Source organism: Urocampus carinirostris, chromosome 8 (assembly GCF_059441175.1).
Source record: "Urocampus carinirostris isolate Australia breed hairy pipefish chromosome 8, RoL_Ucar_1.0, whole genome shotgun sequence".
Taxonomy (NCBI): Eukaryota; Metazoa; Chordata; class Actinopteri; order Syngnathiformes; family Syngnathidae; genus Urocampus; species Urocampus carinirostris.
The window spans coordinates 37,644,416-37,661,702 of NC_142356.1; the positions used below are offsets into that span (position 1 = coordinate 37,644,416).

Consider the following 17,287-nt stretch of genomic DNA (forward strand, 5'->3'; position numbering starts at 1 on the left):
TTTGGGGGAAAATGGCTAACATTTTAAAATGATATAACTAAATACTTATAAGCAGATGTGGAATATTAATTCCTAAATGAAACATGGATAAATTGATACAAGAACAACATTTTGTACATATATAAATAAATGTAAAGATAGAGAAGTTAAAAATGTAATATAAAATTTAAAAATAAATGTACATTGCTTTCCATTCACCTAAAATATACTGCGAAACATCCAGATGGTATGAGGTGTGCCTCAGAAAAATAAGAATGCATGTGATCAAGTCAAACGGACTTCTTGCCACTTTGATAAGAAAAACATGAGAGGGGGTTATCTCGAAGTCAGGGGACTATGTAAATGAAGCTAGATTTAAATTTAAAATAAAAGGTAAGCAATAGGTGTTATTTGACACCACCAAACTTTTCAGAATGGGACTGCACACATGTGATTTTTTTTTTAAATGTAGCAATGTTCTAAAATAGCACCCTCTTGTGAAAATATAAGTGAATGTATGGAAAAATGGTTGAAATGTACTCCCCCAAAATCACCAAGATTGTTTCTTCTTGGAGACAGAACTGTAGTACCCCACTTGGACTCATCCTCTTTCAAAATTCTAATGATTAGATCTATGACCTGAGCTGGGATAATTTTGAGACACTGGAAGCTCCTGGAAAACCCAACCATAAACATTTGGAAAATATTGATGACGGATGCCATTTTTTGTGAAAAAATGGGATTAGTGTGCAAAGGATGACTTTGGGAACTTTTTTATCCACAACTACAATCTGTAATGCGTCATAGTGTATAACGCCACACACTTTGTTAAATTTCCCTTTTTTTTGTCCACATGATGAACTGTTGTTTTTCCTGTTGGTCATTGGTTTGGTTTGGCACTACTCTTTCTCGTTCACAATTATTGCAATAATACTATAACTTGGGCCAGTCTTTAAGCAATATGTAAATATTTTGTCTACCTTTTTATCCTGTCATTTTCTCTTTCTTTCGTCTTTGATGTTCATTTTGTGTACCCTGGAGTGCCATGTCCAATCTTGTTGCATACAATGGTTCACAACGTTGATATCAATGACATTAAAGACAATTCAATTAAATCAATTCAATTTAAATCGCTCTGATATTACATTTGTTTTTATGCTGCAGACGTGCTTCCAGGAAACCATATTCAAATGAGTCTTAGATGTGTATTGGGTTCAACTATTCAGCTATTGGTTGATCGACACTACGGCTTTTTCGCGTCTTAAAAATGTCTGGTTTTTTTGGGTGTTTTTTAAATCAATGCCTTTTTCAAGTTTAAAGTTATACCCACATTCTAAAACATGCAAAATGTGTAAAATAGGACATTGATTTTTGCATAAAATTTATGTTAATTTCATCAGTATATTCCAATTGTTTTTTAGAGATAATGTATTTTGAAAAATGCCTGTCTTGTCTTTAACTTCCTGAGCTGTGACTTCATGTGAAGATCACTGGTACCTGAGCGAGCAACTCACAATAGTACGTGTGATTTCCTAAAAGGTTACGAGTGTTCTAAGCAAAGTTTTGGTAGTGTTTGTAAGAGTGCCTAGGCATTGAGTCACCGGTGGATGCAGTAACGGTACAAAGGGCAAGCGGCAAAAATGGGGGTAACTGGAAAAAATAACACAGATAAATAACGGGGGTTAACCGGGACGATCAACGAAAGGCGAATGAACCTTCTGTGGAAAACCACCAGGCTGGCCGACCAAAAACAAGCAGTGAGCAGCTAGGCTAGCCGTAAACCAAAAACGAAAGGCGGTTACGGCAACATACAATAACTCAGCCTGTAATAAACCATTCGACATGGCAAGCCAGCCGACAAGCTGGCTGCTAGTGGGGGCTAACTGGGACCTACCGGTGGACAAACTACACAAGACTCAGATTTAGAATTTTCTTTGTTGTCATTGATAGAAAGGTTGTGAAAACATTGTATGCAATGGTAATTTTGCAATTACATGTAATGTTGAAACTTTGAAGGTGTACAGTGAACCATTGTTTAACATGAGGGTTATGTTCCAAAAAGGTGTAATCCTTAAAAAAGTAACCTTTTTTTACCATTATTATACAAGTTAATACTCTATTATACATTGAAACTGCAGGCCAAATCATTTATTTGACGAGTAGAAGTATTGTTTTCTGTATCTGTAAACTTTTTTTTTTTAATGGATTTTGGATTGTTTAGCCCATTCAGAACATAATGCAATGCAAGAAAATGTGTGAAAGGTGATGGCTAAAGATTACTTTGTTGGGTTGAACAATTCGGCTATTGGTTGATCAATATGTAGATCTACTAGATATGTTAGTACACAGAGCCATTTACCACACGGCAACAAAGGGTTGGTTAAACACTTATATCGAGAGATATCCCTTTGCCAGCGGGTAGCACATGTTTCACCGGACTACAAGATGTTTTCACCGGACTACAACCGTAACAGAGTTGTGTGGGGCTGAAATGTTTCCCAGCTACTTGTATGCCTCGGTTGTTATTTAGTGTAAAATCATGTTAGACACCCTCAAAGGGACATTGTGTTTTACTTAGCGCCTTGTAGTGGTTAAAGAGGAATTTTGAATTGAAAAAAAAGTATTTATTAAAAAACAACAATGGATTTGAATACTAATCAAAAACACTTGAGCTATTGTAAAAACTTGAAATTTTGTAAATATCTGTAGGTCAAAAAATTTGTATTTATTTTACAGAATATGACTGTCTAACATCTTGCTGCTACGGATAACCTTAAAAAACAAAAACTTTGTGAAAGGCTAAGCTATTCTTCCACAGCCCGCTGACAGGTTCTAAAAATAACTCGTTAGTGATATATCATTGCGATTTTCCAGTAAATTATATTTCTGACTGACATGGTGGTTGATTTAACCTCCGTTAATTACAACCTGGTAATGGCATATTAGCGACATAGTAATAACAAACATGTTTACTTTAGACATTTATACACAAACGGAAGCCCTTTGTGCCAATCAGTAACTAAAAATGTTCTGCTTCAAAATGGTTGGTAACCTCTGCTCTAATGTAAGTACTTGTGTTGCACAGAGAGGAATGATGAGCCAAGACATCTTACTGTGCAACATATTCAATTTTCATCATCTTACAAGTACAAAGATTTAAGTTTAATTCAGCATGTCAGTGTTCATTGTGTCGAGGGTCTTCGGCAGCCTGCTTGCAAAATTAGGAATTCCACTTTGCTGGCAGATTTTTATTTTTTCAGTAGATAAAGATTGTAGGTGACGTTTCCAATTGTACAATGTGTTGCTGCACACTTTAATACTGTACCACAATAGCTCAAGATAATTTTCTCCTTGAATCTGATTGGTGATAAAATACCAGCAAAAGAACAATGGAGTACAGCTATGAGGCAAAATGGCTGACGTGCAGACATACTTTGACAATCCAGGGACAAAATAATTGATCAACCAATGGGCGAATAGTAAAATACACTCAAGACCTTCCACTCATTTAAATAACATTTCCTACTGTCAACACGTCTGCAACATGAAGAAAGGGAAAGTGATGGCAGAGCGTTGTATTTTAATAAGTTATATTTAATTGTTTTTTTCAAGTTCATCTTTGTATTGATTTTCGCGTTTACTTTTAAACTAATTGTTATATTTTGAATGGAGTTATTTATTTCTGTATTTATTCCTAAATTTGTTTATTTATAAAATTGCTGCTTTTCCATCTATTTGTATATAACTGGAAGTGAAACATTAAATATTCCTTTTATTGGTACATTTGTTTTTGTTTTTTTTTAAACTTTTTTTCTAATGTTTGCAGTTTTAATCCCCCCATACTGTACTTTTCTTGAACAGCTCAATAAATAGATTCTCTGTTCAACCCTTTGCCGTTAGACTTCATCCCTCTTAAAACTAAATATATTAAAATACACCATTATTTTTGATCATATGTACAGTTGAACTTCATTTCCCCAACCTGTTGTTTTTGAGTTAGTAACCAACCAATCTGAGCTATCCCACCAAGATTTTCACACAGCCACAACAATCTATAACAGAAGGAAAATATATTCTCTGCCAGAATGCCCAGTTTGTTGCCTCCTCTCTGTTTGATTGGTGTGCACTATGTGGATGTGAGTGCCTCCTCGCTCAAGACTTCCACAAAGCCCTCCTTGTTTCTGTCCATATGCTTTAACGCATGAGGTACTGAGTAAATCACATGGGAAGAAACGTTGCTGCGGCAGTGAAGAAAACATTCGGCAAAAGAAATGTGCTCTTGTTGGTAAATCTATCCTTTAAAGTTACCTAAAACATATTAGCGTTCAGCCATTTCATTGTCTAGGCATTGCGCCACCTAAATAAGTTTCAATTCTGATGTTTAAAAAAAAAATTAAATCTGTCAAAAAAGCTGTCTGCTTTGTAAACACTTAAAAAGTTACTCTTGGTATGGAATCAAGATACATTTCTTTAAGAAGTTGTTTTAAGATATTTAGGACAATTGTTTGCTTACAACTATGTTGGAAATGTCAGGAAGGCCATTTTATGTTTCAATGGAGCCATCAAGGTCACTGTAGGTTAAGTTAAGTGTGAAATAACAGTTAAAGATAGGGACCATAAACTCATGTTTATCCCTACCCCTCTCTTAACTTTCTGCTAGTGCAGTGCGCATGCTGCAAAATTTATATGGTAATTTATGTTTAGCAATGACTAACAAACAATATTGACAAATTCAAGTCAATAAATGCACGTGCTTAACATTAAATGAATTAATCAGATCTGGCTTCAATCAAACATTACACACAGCTGGAAAAAGTAACATTCAGCAGGCACCATCCTGGCACCTGAACTGACTGAGGCGGAACACCCGAATGGAAATTTACTCAACAAATTCCTGACAGACATTACTTTGAGTGTCCATGAAAAGGACGCAAGTTTGAAAATAAAGAAGAAATGACAACCAGGTCCAGTCGTTTAAGAGAAAATGTTACTACAAGATTTAGAGCTATTCACGCTTATGAAATCTATTGGGCAGGATTTTCAAATCAAGCAATTTCATCGGCCAAAACTTTTGGGTGAGAGTCAGCAATTCACGTAATTTTACAATGTCATGTTATAGTTTTTTTTTTAATTGAAAGTTAGTTTCAAACATGTCTACACGTAAAATTTCAACACCGTGAATATTCGAATCTGGCAAAAATAAAAATAAAAAAAAATTTCAAGGAATAAAACGCTTCAGAGTTTATGACTGGTCAGGAGTGTCACTTCTCATTCGTAAACATCACATTACACTTTGCGGTTAGAAAAAACACTATTAGCACATCATACCAGGTATTTAAAATAGAGTACACACACACATACATACACATACAGAAGAAGCATGGAACTTATTAGACAACGATGCATTCTTTTCAACTCTTTATAATTCCACTATAACTATCATTATGAGAAGATGTTCACCGTAATACACCAGATCCGCCACAGACTCTGGCACTCCGCCACCTGTGACAGTAGCAGAGTGAAAGAAGGTGTCGAGAGCGGTGCAAGAAGTCAAATGGATTTAACGTTTTGGTTTTGTTTTCCTTTTTTAATGTTTTTATCTTGCATTTTTCATCATATTTAAGCTTATGCTTTTCCATTTTAAGGAAAAAGTTGTAAAAATCCTATAATTTTGGGGGTTGCTTGGGTTGAATTGAGGGGTGCTTGCGCACCCTCAAAAACGTTATGCCCATGCGTATAGAAAATGAATATCAGACCTACGCTCTGTATAGCGCTGCTATCAACTGTATACTGTATGTCAAAACAATGCTCAGTAATATGAGTACTGCTGGTGAAACTACTTAAGAGCATAGGCTGCCAATCTTTTTAAAGCTAAGAGCTATGTTTTGTAACTGAATAGCGCAAAGGTATACCTGTTTGATATACCTTATTGAAATTACATGTTATCATAAGAAAGACATTACCAGGTTGTAATTATTAGGTTAAAATATGCTCAGACAACCACTAAACATGAATCCAGTTGGAAATCAAATTGCCTAGAAAATTACTATGACGCATGATACATTTTCTGAACCAGTCCGCAGGCTACACCAGGTGTTTTTAGGAGACTATCCGGTGCCCGTGGGTACACATTTGGAGACCCCCTGACTTTGTGTTGTACAGGTTTAGAAAAGGTATGAATTACTTACTATGCCCTTTCCTTATTTTGTTTGCTGTAGTGTACCACATGAGATACATCACCATTGATTATCAATTATAATAAAAATGCAACCAGTCAACATTTAAGCTTTCGGGAATGCTAAATGAGCTAGCCTGCAGTTTGACACGCCAAAGCAAGCAAGCCAGAGTAGCTCTCTGTTAGCCTGCCAGCAGGTTGAACTTTATTGATGTTCTTAAAACTTGATTAATGTTGCTAATGCTAAAACTATGCATGACAAAATGCACGATTATCATCTAAGATTTTTTGGAGGGGCTAAAATATGTCAATAAGACGATATTCAGCAAAGAATCCTTTTTATTTAACATCTATTTTTTGGCCCATTGTGCAGATTTTTCCAGCTATAAACATACTGTGCCTTTAAGACACATCTTGATGATATTACTGCTGTTCCTTTAGATATGCGCATTATGTAAGTTGTGACCTAGGCATGAGTGGCAACCTATTTTCACACGCGAAACACAATATGCCTCCAGAATTTTTAGGGGAAAAAAAACTTGTGCTTCCTTAAAATATGAAGTTGCAAAACGGAAATCAAACATGATTGTTTCGGCGGTTTGTTCACCCATAGACAGTCTTGCTTCAAAATAAAGACGCCATAGACTAAAATACTAGTCTCAAGTCGGGATTGTTGATGTTTAAATTGAAAAACTGGTAGATTCGGTTGGCGTTTTTAAGCAGAGAAAATCAGTAGTCTAATGCGTAAAGCTGTAGTGTTGGTGAGTACCAATGAGAGACACAGCATGTCTTAAATACTTAGCTTTACCTCTTTTTTTATGCGTTAATGTTGTTGTTTGCTATTATTGTGTTCGGACGCTAGTTTGTCACATCAGTTTTGTGCGAATAATTTTCTTGAGAAAGTAATTTCTGCCTTCACTTTATTTACTCTAGTCACTTTGGATTTGTTGATATTTAAAGCGTCCTTGTGGGCCTTTTTTGTTAAAGGTCCTTGCAGATATACTGTAATAATGGATGACTGGAAATAATCTTTACTCCACTGATAGAGTGGTTTTGTTTTTCAGTTTACTAAGAATAAATCTGTTACTTTGTTTAGATCCAGGCTTGAAATTCAAGGGCAAATTCTGTTCCTTATCAAACAGATTGCCTATGGCTGGTCACCAGTTCACGGTGTACCTTTTGTATCATTTTAGGCCAGCTTGGATGGATTCAAGCATGCCCGTGGATAGGCGGTCCAGTCCAGAGATCAAACAAAATCCAGCCTCACTCAAAGGAATATGAAGTGGGGAAATGAGTGAAAGACTACATCACGTGAGCAACTAGGTATCGGAATGTGGAAAGATAGCATTCGCCCAAAACATTTTGCCTGCAGCAAGTTGAACTATGACCTTCCAGGACCATAGACCATAATAGTGCCATCAACCGACTAAAGATCCTCTTGCATACTGTATATGCTTATAGCCTTTAAAAAGGGTTCCTATTTTACTTCAATGTAAACAACCCCCCTCCGCCCTCCCTTCAAAAATTGTGGGTTTTTTCAGATGAAATATGGATGTAACGCTAATCACACTCACACTGTCATCTGCGACATAGTTATATAATAATGCCAAGAGGATTTTTCGAATGAAAGTTGGTCCGGTTTGCCAAATTTGCATAATGTATTCCTTTTTAATCAAGCGAAAGGAATCGCCCAGCACCTGCATACGACGGGTGTGTATGCGCAATGCAGATGCTTTGTTTTGCAAATGTGTTCCAATTTCACTACAATGTAATGAGTTTTCTCCGGCTGGGAGTGGTTGTACCTTTACATTTAATGGCCAATATGCTATTGACTTTTAAAATCAAGGAGAAAGCGAAAAATAAAATCTGAACACTGTTGTAAAATATAATTTGATGTAAATGTTGGCTCGATTATTAGTTAAACTTTACTGGCGAACAGATAAAGACTTCAGCCTTTATGGTGCAGTGTCATTTTGAAATGAAAGTCGTGCAAGCAATGGTGAGCTAGAATCGAGCCGAGACCTCTGAACTGTGAGGCAAACGTTCTGACCAGTAAACTGCATTCTTATGCAATAATACTAGTTGTCCATACTCTGTCCGTTCGTTCGTCCTTCCATGCAACCATCAAATTATCCATCCGATCCCTCTGCCACTTAACCCAGCTGACTTTTGTCGATGAGTTTATGGCAGCATGCACAGATACAGTAGCTAACGGCTCTCTAGCTAGCTTGATAATTGTTACAGTTTTCTTATATTTTTTACTTTCTAAAGGACTATTAGGCTCAAGAGACAGTTTCTTCTCCAGTACCATCACCGCCCTAAAAGAGTGTGCAAAACTGAAAAATGTATATCTTGCGAGTTGCTTTGACAAACAGGTACTCATGTCTTATTTATTGACTAATTACTCTACTACTTTTCATAGGACTATTATTAATATGCACTATCTTTCATAACACAATCATTACAACTTAGGCCAATCTCAAAAAACCACCTTGTAAATATATGTCTTTGTCCTTAAAGCTTTATTACGTGTTCATCCTGGAGCGCCAGGTCTGAATTTGTTGCAAACAATGTCCACTACGTTGTTATCAATGACATTAAGACAATTCAATTCAATTAATCTGCACCAGGTCACAAGCCACTCAACAGATGTTGTGTGTCCATCCATCCAGTTGCCAGTCAGTTAGATGTTGAGAAATTTCCATTCATACTCACAATCTCCCAACTTTTTTCAATTGAAAGTCTTCACTCGACCTATAATGCACATTTTTGGAATGTGGGGGATCCTAGAGTAGCCGAAGGCACAGTGAGAGCATATACATGCTAACCATATAGAAAGGTCTGAGCTCAGATTTAAACCCATGACCTTTAATTGGGTTATGTAGTATTACTTGGTTAATGTTCTTGATTTGTTTTTTGGTTCTCTCAACTGGAAGTGCATTTGTTATACTTCTTTTTTGAAAAGTAGTACTGGTATAATCACAAAACAAGGTGTTTATTTGCAATGCCTGACAATCAAATTATTGAGACACAGTAGCAATTCTGGGCTGAGCAAATTTCATAATATGTCAGAACCAGTCCCTGATGTTATATCTTAATTTAAGGCATGCAGCTGACAAAAAAAATGGCATACAGTAAACCAGATACACACTAGGCATTGATCACAGGGGTGTAAGCATCCATAAACTCAAATCTATGCCGTAACAATACTCCAAGAAGATTAGTAGCCTTGTGTCCTGACTTTTTAATCATGAACGCAACACTAAATATGTGGATGTAGCCTGGCCCCTCTAAGCTTCATGCTTACTGTACCATGACCCTGAAAACTAGGAAGGTCAAAGGTACCACCATTTCTCATGCATGTTAATGGAAATAAAACCAAGAGAATTCTGTTGCCGCACTATTCTGCACATGACTAACTTCAAGCAAATACAACAAAGGCAAAATTTCTAGTTTACTATGCATAGAAATTACATTTTTACTTATTATTTACATTTTGAAACCAACAAAGTCAAAGTGTATGGGCACATACGCAAACCCCCGCCCCCCACACACAAGACAGTCATTGATAACCACTTCAGAATTCTGATTAATGACCTTTTGATTTAATTCGCCTCTGTGTCAAGACCGAAACCTCTAAAAGAGTGGTTGGTTTAGCTTGAGGCGCCATTCCAACCTTATTACAAGCCGCGACCCAAATCCACTTCTCAAATGTACTGAATGAGACTATTGTGCAGTTTGAACCAGATAATAGAATATATTTATGTTAAAAATCTAAATGACCAGCAAAACCAAAACTTCTTAAAGTAATAATATTCGTTTAATGTTCAATTAGCTGCTTTTTTATTGAAATCTAAAATGTTTCACCTCGGGAGCTTTTTGTTTTTTGAAATCAAAATCAATCTCATGTATTCTTTACATTGTGTGTGTTTAGCCATCCTTAACGTGTGTAAACAAACTTAACCGATCTTTTTATGTGTTGTGAATTGGTGGGCGTCAACTTGCATTTGTTTTATCGCCATCCACTGTTACATATTGTAATTTGCCCTCAGTTTTAACAAAAAAAAACCGATTATTTTGGCAATGTCAACTCACCAGTCAAGAACCACTTCTCTAAAACATGGATAAGATTCTAAAATATGTTGCTAAAGCGATAATGGCTAACTTCACATACACTGAAACAAAAGTTCAATTGAGTCCGTTTGGATGATATGTGATCCCAATCTATTTTACCAGAGTTTGGTAACAGTTTTCAAGTTACTGTATATGGTCAAATGGCATGGCTTGAGGGGGAAACATTCAACGTGGTACCAGCAATGTCAAGTACAGGGTGAAACCCTCAATCCCTAACAAAGGAAAGTGCATTATTGCGTTTGTACAAGTATTTTCAAATGCACACAACTGTATATATATATAGAGAGAGCAGAGATATGTAGGGGGGTTGCCTAAACCTACTTTTGTTCTAAACATAAGTGTAAAAATGAATGCAAAACTTGTTGCATAATGCAGGTGTACTTACAAGAAGATGATTCTACAGGAGCAATGCTTTGAACAAGGACAAGAAGTAAAGAACGTTGTTGTGAAAAATCCTGTTCCAGCGCCTTCCTAGGGATAACAATCACAGAAGATTTATGAGAGTTAAAAACACATGTAGTTGCGCTCTCTTCATTTGTGGGGAGCCATCAACACTTAGACATCATGTTATGCTAGCGCAAAGAGAAGAGCTGCAGGCAGTATGTCATGTCTACAACTGAATTTAGTTGAGTGTTTTTTTTTCCAATAAAATGAATTGATTATCGCCACATGAAATAATCACTTGTAATAAGATGTGAGGTTACTTTAATTGAAAGTAGTGGATGTCAGTATTTCTCAACTGGTGGGCCACGAGCCACTTATAGATCACGCATCTTTTGAAGTGGGTTGCAGGCCCTTATTTCAAACTTCTGGTGAGAACTGTCTGCACACCAAGGCTGGGCAGATGGATCCAAATATCAATGTTATCAATACTGAGCGAGTGCTACGATCAATCTATTCCTGGGATTTATGTTGTCTTTCTATTTTAACTGGCAGAAAAATAATGCTGTTAGTGAATTAGAAAATTAAACATAGATTGTCTAACTTTCAAATGTAATCAATTGTGTTTAAACTTTAATTGGACTGCTTATTTTATTTTCAAAATATTGTGCAATGGGAATATTTTAGTTGTCTTGTTGACATTATCATACAGTAGTTGTGATTTTGTTTTATTGCTGATTTTTGTTTGACTCTTGAATTTTTGATCCGAAACAGTTGTAATGGACTATTTATATTGATTTATCATACTGTTACAGTACAGTACAGTACAGATAAATGTTGCTGTACTTTGTAGTGCAACAGAAAACGATTGCTAAAAAGCGCAAAGAATACCAACTACGGAGACCTAAAGTGACAAAAATTCTCTCTTTTTTTTTTTGCACAGCCTTTTTTAGGTTTTTGGGTACCCGTAGCAGAAGGGTGGTCGACAATTATGTCAATTCCATCCAGGTGAGGTTCACGTCAGCTAAAGGCAAATAGTTCAACCTTCTACTATAAAAAAGCATGTTTATATGACATTTAATGTATTTTTGCTTTTATTTTAAACCAACTTTTTTTCTTGAACAATGTAGTTTTTTTTAATCACTTGGAGGCGCTAAATTATAAACATTGTCCGTTTAAAGTTTGCATCGTAGTTATTCTAATAACAAATAGATCATTTCAATGCCCAAAATCTTTGTGCAGTCTTTATCATTATTTATAAGCTAACTCAATCGAGGGGGTTGAATTATTCAATGATCATGACATTTACAGGCATTGGCATGGGCCTGATAATATATATAATGTGATGTACACATATTGGAAGTGAAACTCCAGTGTTGAATGATCCAGAATCACTAAGTGTGTTTTATTTTTTTTATTTTGTTTACCAAACATGCACTGTGTGCTCATCTCCCCCCCAAATTGCCTGTTTTTTCCAGTAAGATACTGAATGTATCTCCTTTAAATTGGATTTAGCGTCGAACCTCGTATCCTATAAGCTCTTACTTTGGTACTTCCGCTGCAGATTTTAAAAGCTTAGCTTGATACTTCCGTTAGACAGGGATTGTTCAATTTTAAAGCGGAATTAGGTTAACTTCAGTACATGATTGCTCAATTAATGTGCTTAGAAATTAATGGTCTATTTTAGTGATTCATACAAAATTTTCATAATTGTGTTAACATTTGACCTCGTGAAATATTATTGCAACCGAACTACGGGATGACCGATATGCTGTCCAACCAATTGAGAAACCCAATAGAAAAGCAAACCGTACGTGCTATTTCTATTGATTCTTTCATTTATTTGACCCACTGAATCACGAATACTTACATTTCAGTTCCTATTCCTTTTTGCGTAAAATGGTTGCTGTCCACAGCAAGCCTTCACATTAGCAAAGGTGCGTTATAACAGTCAGCGCTGTAAGCAATATGAGGCAGACTATAAATTATCAGTACCTGAGTTGGCAAAATAGTAATACGCGTGCTGCGTTTGACATAAAGTAAAAGTTTAGTTGGTCACATTTTCAGCTTCGACATAATGACGGTGACGTTTTGTTGTAAACTTTATATCACGTAGTAGTTAAGCGTCGTCCTTGGCACATACGCGTCTCCGTCGTCACACTTTAATGGCGTTAAAATGAGCTAACATTAACAGATTCGTGTAAATAATTGTAAATTTCATTTGACCATTAATTTTTCCATGTCAATTTTCTTTAAATCAATAGACCGAGTTCGGTCATTCCGCCGTTTTACGGGTGACAGCCATCGGGACCGACGTAGATTCCCTGCTAAAACGGACCCTGTTTGAGATACAGACTTGTGACTTCTGGGGTAACCTTTTGTGACGTCAAAATGTCAGCTCAGTGATTTTGGGGTTATTGGGAGTTTCTATTCAGTTATGAGGGGATATTTTGGCAGGCATTTTACCAGCCAAAATCTGACTCCCCTGCTAAAACGGACCATGTTTGAGATACAGACTTGTGACATCTGGGGTAACCTTCTGTGATGTCAATATGTCAGCACAGTGATTTGGAAGAGTTTCAGACGTTTCTCATAATATTACTATTATTAATAATAATAGTAGTAATAAAAACGAATTTGATTTGTCGAACACCTATTCAGTAATACTTCTCAAAGTGGAGGTATTCCTCTGTAGTTGGATCCGAAAGCCAAAAAACAAAAAAGGTTTAAAGCATGTCTTACTTTGCAAACAGTATAGACAGGGAAGTTCGATTTTAAATGGGGAAAAAAACAATTTGTTTACACCGCGGGATCCAATGCAACTAGGGTTTCATTCACAATAAAATACATTACATACGGCTATTATAGTACATCAAATAAGGGCTATTTGTATACAATTAGTTGTGATTGTGGATATCGTAGCGTACATTGATTCGTCTCCGGTGTTGGTGAATTTTGCATCAGCGTTAACAAACGCATTTTGTAGAATACGATCGCGCTTTATTGTTTAAATAACACGATATATAGACTACGATTGTTTAATTGCTCGCTTTATTGTTTTAATAAACTCATTATATAGAATACGATCGCTTTTGTCGGAAGCGCAGCAGAATGCGCGTTAATGCGAGGGGGGAAGAATTTTGCAGGTTTGTCGGATTTAGGCATTACACTGGCCCAAGCCTTCATGGGGAACTAAGCAAAGATAGATTTGGGGGCACCGATTACTTGATAATTTGCATTCCTCCTAGAACTCATTCCATGTTGTACTCCAGGGGTGGGCAACTATTTGTAGTCGGGGGCCGCATGTGACATGTTATACTTCTATTTAAACATCGAGAAACTGATATTTTTGCCCATTCCTCCTTGCAAAACAGCTCGTGTGAGGGTGGATGGAAAGCGTTTGTGAACAGTTTTCAGGTATTTCCACAGATTCTCAATTAGATTGAGGTCTGGACTTTGACTTGGCTATTCTAACACCTTGATATGTTTTTTGGTGAACCATTCCATTGTACCTTTTGCTTTATGTTTTGGATCATTGTCTTGTTGGAAGACAAATCTCCTTCCCAGTCTCAGGTCTTTTGCAGACTCCATGAGGTTTTCTTCCAGAATGGTCCTGTATTTGGCTCCATCCATCTTCCCATCAATTTTAACCATCTTCCCTGTCCCTGCTGAAGAAAAGCAGGCCCAAACCATGATGCTGACACCACCATGTTTGACTGCGGGGATGGTGTCTTGAGGGTGATGAGCTGTGTTGCTTTTACGCCTAACATAACGTCTTGCATTGTTGCCAAAAAGTTCGATTTTGGTCTCATCTGACCAGAGCACCTTCTTCCACATGTTTGGTGTGTCTCCAAGGTGGGTTGTAGCAAACTTTAAACAACACTTTTTATGGATATCTTTAGGAAATGGCTTCCTTCTTGCCACTCTTCCAAAAAAGCCAGATCTTGGTAGATTTTCAGTGGTCTGATACTGAATGAATGAATGAAAACTTTATTCGAACATCAAAATAAAAACAGAACAAAAACAATTTCTCAACAACAAAATATTATTACAGAATATGTTTGAAAAGGGGTAGTCAAAAGCAAATGCTTATATTCCCTAATACTCCTTCCATTTCAATGTTATTGCCTGCACAGTGGGAGATTTAAAGCTTGGGAAATCCTTTTGTATCCAAAATCCAGCTTCAAACTTCTCCACAACATTAAATCGGGCCTGCCCGGTGTGTTCCTTGTTCTTCATGTTGCTCTCTGCGCTTTAAACAGACCTCCGAGACTATCACAGTGCAGGTGCATTTATACAGAGACTTGATTAAAACACAGGTGGATTCAATTTATCATTGTTAGTCATTTAGAGCAACATTGAATCATTCAGAGATCATCACTGAACTTCTGGACAGAATTTGCTGCACTGAAAGTAGCTGAATAATTTAGCACACCCACTTTTTTTTTTTTTTTTTTTTTTTTAGTTTAAAATATCCAATAAAGTGTGTTCCACTTCATTATTGTGTCCACTTATTGTTGATGCTTCACAAGAAATTTCAGTTTTATATCTCCATGTTTAAAGTCTGAAATGTGGCAAAAGGTCACAAAGCTCAAGGGGGGCAAATAGTTTCACAAGCCACTGTATATCTGTAGTATTTCTGTAGTATTTTTGTAGTACAGTGTTACTGTAATTTTATTTTTGTGATATTGTTGTAGTATCACTTTAGGTGTAATTTGCTCTATTTCTGATGTAAACCTGTTGTAGTTGTATTTTTGTAGTAATATGTCTCTAGTAGTTTTTTATATTATAGTATTATGTTTATTTTTTAGTACTTCAGTAGAGGTATAATTGATGTATTTCTAGTCTTTTAGTAGTATTTTTGTAGAATTCTTGTATTTCCAGAATAGTAATTTTGTCATATTTAGTATTTTTTTTAATATTACTGTAGTTGTTATTTTGTAGTATTCTTGTAGTAAATAATTCTGTAGTAATATTTTTTACTATAGTATTACTGTAGTGGTATATTTGTAGTAATTCTATACTAATTTTTATTTTCAGAATGAAAGCAAAATAATATATGAGGTCCCTGTTTTTAAGCACTATATTCAATATTCGGATTTGTTGTTTTTGTGTAGTATGAGTGGTACTACTGCTCTCCGTCAATTTCTTCTGATTCATCAAGTCCTTCAAGGGCTCCACGGGTAAAGTGAAGGCCATCTTGATTAATAGTTAGCAGGCCCCAAGAGGATACAATGTTGCATGAATACAAACAACACTTGGATATTATCTTTGGCTTTGTTAAGTTACTTTTGAGGATAAAATCAAACAAAGGCACATTCTGTACAAACTATAATTTCCCTTTCAGTAATATTGGATTGTTAACGCACTCTTAGCGTAAACTAAAACAGCATATAATAAGTGCAATGTATAAGAGAAAATTAGATTTTAGTTTCATCAGCTATACTATGAGGTTACAATTAGAGCACTTTTTTGTAAGACAAGCAACTACCTGACCTTGGCTTCCTTCTATTCTTTTTCAAGGTTACATTGTTCATTTATCTGAAAACAAAATTTTGTAAATGTATATACAGTATATTGTGTTTTTTTTGTCTTTTGTTATAACATTTGGTATTGAAGTAATCCAAAAATAATTGGAAGTAATCAAGTTACATTAATGCAATATTATAGTATTGGGATTACTTTACTGATTACATTTTTAAACAGGTAACTGGTAACTGTATAGGATCCATCCATTATCTGCACCGCTTATCCTCAGTAGGGTCGTGGAGGTGCTGGAGCCCATCCCACTTATCTTCGGTCAGTGGGCAGGGGACACCCTGAACTGGTTGCCATCCAGTTGCAGGGCACACAAAGACAGACAACTCACTCGCTCATTCCCACCCAATTAACCTGACATGCATGTTTTTGGAATGTGGCAGGAAACCACAGCGACCGGAGGAAACCCACACAAGCACGGGGAGAACATGCAAACACCACACAGGAAGGTTCGATCTCATGACCTTAGAAGTGTGCCATATAATCAACCAGAACCAGAGGAAGACAACCATCATGAAAATTGGATATTACCAAAAGGTGAAAATGAACACCCAAGCACTGTCAATGTCAGTTTAAAGAGGTCAGGACCCCAATTCTTGTTTGAGGCAGGATATTATCCTTTCAAATTTTTCAGTTTTGTTCTTTAAGGTGTATCAAATTTTCTCTAGGTGTAGGGTGTCTGTAAGTTCCGTGAGCCTTCTTCTCCTTGTGGGCACCTCTTTTCCTTTCCAACATATTAATATGAGTTTTTTGGCTGTGATGAGTCCATAGGAAAGAAACTGTTGCTGCGCCTCTGTTAATGAATAAAATACTTTTGATATTCCAAAGATTATAAAAAGCGGTTCAGGTTTTATCTGCCTACCAAATATTCCTGGGAAAAAATAAGAAATATCAACCCAAAAAGCTTGTTTTTTATTACAAAGTGCGAAGCTGTGTAACAGGTCAGCCCCGACAGACTCACAATTTTCACATATGGGAGAGATTTTAGGAAAGATACTATGTAGTCTTAATTTCGAGTAATGAGTTCTGTGGACAACCTTAAATTGAATTGGGTGGTGCCTAGCATTTAAAGGGGTAACT

The 17,287-nt window shown here is 36.3% G+C and overlaps 1 protein-coding gene and 1 long non-coding RNA gene across 3 annotated transcripts in view; one reads left to right on the top strand and one right to left on the bottom strand.

The window, feature by feature from the left end:
• The window catches only part of LOC148361803 (high affinity choline transporter 1-like), a 35,291-nt gene extending 22,588 nt beyond the window's left edge, over positions 1 to 12,703 (bottom strand). For both annotated transcript variants that reach the window (XM_088342591.1, XM_088342590.1), the window contains exons 1-2: positions 12,540 to 12,703; positions 10,674 to 10,759 (exon numbers count right to left, since the gene is read on the bottom strand). The gene's annotated coding sequence lies outside the window, so the exon portion shown is untranslated. The remainder of the gene's footprint in view (positions 1 to 10,673; positions 10,760 to 12,539) is intronic.
• Positions 12,704 to 12,820: 117 nt separating this feature from the next.
• LOC148361804 (uncharacterized) lies at positions 12,821 to 17,056 on the top strand. The gene is made up of 3 exons (XR_015851154.1): positions 12,821 to 14,524; positions 16,376 to 16,468; positions 16,591 to 17,056. It is a non-coding gene; the product is annotated as an uncharacterized LOC148361804 (long non-coding RNA).
• Positions 17,057 to 17,287: the final 231 nt, after the last annotated feature.